The sequence below is a fragment of the Onychomys torridus genome, unplaced genomic scaffold (genome assembly GCF_903995425.1).
Source record: "Onychomys torridus unplaced genomic scaffold, mOncTor1.1, whole genome shotgun sequence".
NCBI classification, from domain to species: domain Eukaryota; kingdom Metazoa; phylum Chordata; class Mammalia; order Rodentia; family Cricetidae; genus Onychomys; species Onychomys torridus.
The window spans coordinates 10,077-13,761 of record NW_023411401.1 but is presented as its reverse complement, the minus strand read 5'-3'; the positions used below and the strand labels follow the sequence as shown (position 1 = coordinate 13,761).

Sequence of the window (3,685 nt, the reverse complement as noted above, 5' to 3'; positions counted from 1 at the left end):
CATAATCGCTCCCCTAAGTGCTTCAATTCAGACAAACTTTTCTATTACACCAGTACTTTTGGTTTGTTTTTTGGAAAAACTTCACTTCACCCTGAGGGTGAAATTACCCTATTTAGCTGCTATAAAGTTCTTCATAAATTAATGCAGAGCTATTATGTGATACAAAGTATTTTTCTAAAGGAGCTAGTAAAGTCAAAAGTGGCACAGCTCTGAACTCTATTTCTAGTGACAAAACCTCAGAAACACTTATCAAGCCACTTTCATTTTGGTTCCTTTACAGGAACATCATTGGAGCTGACTTTTCCACACTCCTTACCAGATGCTCTGGTAAGCACTGAGCTTCATTCTCCTCTTGTGAAAAAATACAAACATGTCCTCGACCCGGTATTAACACAGGATCAACACCCTTCAATAATCTGGAGCAGGTGTCTTTCCATTTCACTTGTGCAAAAGTCACTTGGATGCCACTGTGCCAAAATCTATCTGTGGCAGACTGCTCATGGACATCCATACTCAAAAAGTTCACGACAAAAAGAGCATGATTTAATGCATTATGTGGTAATTGAGGGTAAATTTCCCCCTTTTTATTTTAATTTTTGAAGGTGTATATTGAGACTGTTATGACCCCTTTCCACAATACCTAGTCCCTGAGGATTATAAGGAATACCTGCTTTATGTATGATTTCCCATTGGGTACAAAATTGTTGAAATGCCTTACTATTGTACCCAGAACCATTATCAGTTTTAATAATTTTTGGTATACCCATATATGAAAGACACTTCAAGCAGTGCACAATTACGTTTTGTAGTTTCCTCAGATTGTGCACTAGCCATTAAAAATCCTGAATAACTGTCAATGGTCACATGTACATATTTTAATTTACCAAATCCTGTAATATGAGTAATGTCCATTTGCCATAGATGGTTTGCAAGAAGACCTCGAGGGTTTAACCGTAGGTGAGTGAGAGGAAAATATTTGACATATCCCACATCATTTATCCATTTGATGAGCTCCTTCTTTGGTAAGATTGAATTACTTTATTAAGCTTTTGCTATTTTGATGAAGAGCATGTGACTCTTGAGCTATTTTGACTTGGGATAAGGCTACTAACTTTGTTAGCTTATCAGCCATTGTATTATCCTCAGCTAAAGGTCCAGGAAGATTGGAGTGAGCTCTAATATGGCCCACAAAGCCTGGTAGCTTTCTTTTGTGGAATAGCATCTTGAATTTGTTGAAATATTTTGACTAGATTGTTGTTAGTTCCAGTATTTTTACCAAAACTGTTACTATTCAAAGGAGTCAAGAACATAGATGTTCTTTCGTGAAACATATGCTTCATTAGCTTAGTTTGATTGGATATTTTCACTTCATTACCTTTAACCCCTGATATTATTAGCAGCTGTGATATTTAGCATTGATTTCTTATAAGGAACTTCAGGTGAAGCAACTCTTTGGTAAGACAGCTAGATTTTCTGAAGCTTGTTTCCCATCTATAAAAGCAGTCATTTCTTTTAGAATGCCCATTTCCTTGTCTCTTTATTAGATTTGCAAAGGAGTGACTCATTGCAGTCAGATTGCTCAAAAGGCAAAGAACTTTTTAAATTTCAACATAAGTTTCTTCATATCTAAGACAATATTCAGTGTATAAAATGCTTTCCCTTGTTTTAAGGATTTTTTTTTTTGAGACAGGGTTTCTCTGTAGCTTTGGAGCCTGTCGTGGACTAGCTCTATAGACCAGGCTGGCTTTGAAGTCAAAGAGATCCACTTGCCTCTTCCTCAAAGTGCTGGAATTACAAGTGTGCACCACCACTGCCCAGCATTTTAAGGATTTTAAAGTGGCTTGTTTGCTCTTATAGGTAGCTTTGTGTCTGATTTGATTTCTCAAGAGGTAAGATTATGCTTTCTAGCATTGATTTGAGAAGAAACTTCATTCTGAGCTGAAAAGTTTTTGGACAGTATCACCAACTTTAACTGAAAACCTACATTTCCCAGAATACATTTCTCTTCATCAGCTCACTATTAACAGCTAGCTTATGGACTTCATTTCCCATAGTTCTTCTTGGGTCTGGGAGTCAACCTCCAGTTCTCTTTTACTGAACTCGCTTTATAATTTTTTGCTTTTGCAACAAGAGATTTGAAGCAAGCTTTTTAAGTTTTCAGTTATGGGACATTGAGAGATTTCTATTCCCTCCTTTTACAGGTGTCTCTCCTTCATTAGACACTGGACCCATCAGAACCGCACCTGCCTCTGTTAGCTGGCAGTGGGGCTGGCATTCCTGATAGCAACTTTCCTCAGGGCTTGTGTTTTCCTTAGCCACTTACATTCTGTGTGGATCTGTTGACAAATCTCCCTAGTAGGGCTCACAATCACAGCAATTGGTCCATGGCCTGGTTCTAATTCCTTCTGAACCCTTATATGAATCAACATGGGCCAAATAAGGGCTGCTGTTTTCGCACTGCCTCTTTTGGCAGTACCAATCATGTCTCTACCACTTAATGCTACAGGTGCACCCTGACACTGTATTGGAGTTGGCTGTGTGTACTCAGATTTCCAAATTTGGTGCATGAGTTGTTCACCAAACCCAAAATGAGCGAAACTACTTCCTGGTCTAGCAGGTGCAGTACCAGAGACCTGAATGTTGAGTTTATGTGACACAACTATTAACTGCTGTGGATTGAGGTTGGTTACCTCCTCATGTTCATTGTAAAAATTTTTCTCAAATGGTGGATAGTCAATCTCTGAATGATCAATGGGAGGAAGAGGATCAATAAATTTTTTGGAGGGTGCAATTGGATTTCCATCACTTCATATTCCAGATTGTCTTCCTCCTCCTGAACTACCCCAGCAGTTGGGTTTTCTGCCTTGTATCAAACATAAGCTTCTTGGTCATCTTCTTCTTCAATGTCAACTTGAATACCCTTTATGTTTTCTCTTTCCTTGTCCTTTTCTTCAAGTCTCTTCATGTCTCTAGCCACCTGATCCTCTACTTCAGCCATAAATGCTTCCAAGGGATCATCATCACTCTCAGAATCCATGGGTTTAGAATAGAACTGCTGGCGGGTAGGTGAGTTTTCAGCAGCAATGTAAGGTAAATCTGCATTGCTGGAATCTTCTTCTTCAAAATATGCATTTTCTACATCAAAGTTGGCCCGTTTAGATCCAATCTTGTAGAAAGAAGGAAGCTGCAGTGGAGCCGACTTTCTCAATCCCGAGGATGAGCTGGCACCCCAAACGCACTGTGGTACTGTGGCGGCAGGTTGGCTTCCTCCTTTTTCCCAGCACTGATGGCAAAACCTCAAAGCCAAGTCCCCGCTTAGTTCCAGGGCCACCTTTATTCCAGTTCATAATGCCAAGGACTGCTGCTGCTGCTCTAGATGCTGCTGTGACTACAGACAGCACAAGTGAGTTGTTTGTGAAAATACAGTTTTAGTTTTCTCTTCTTGATCTTAGAGGTTTGTGTCTTCACATTTCCAGGTATATGTGTGGTTGTTATCTTCATGTTTCTATTTTTGCTGCTTAAGTAATTGACATAATTCATACATTGGCTTTGGATCTTTAAAACATCATCATCTATTATTGTCTTTTTCCCCCCTAATTAACCTCTGCTGTAAGTATGACATCACCTAGTGTCATGTGGGGGGTACATCAGTTGAGAATATACCTAGACCAAAATATCTGGTTGC

The 3,685-nt window shown here is 39.3% G+C and overlaps 1 pseudogene; it reads right to left on the bottom strand.

Annotated features, from left to right (window-relative positions):
• Positions 1–2,252: 2,252 nt before the first annotated feature.
• On the bottom strand, positions 2,253–3,362 carry LOC118575131 (annotated as a pseudogene).
• Positions 3,363–3,685: the final 323 nt, after the last annotated feature.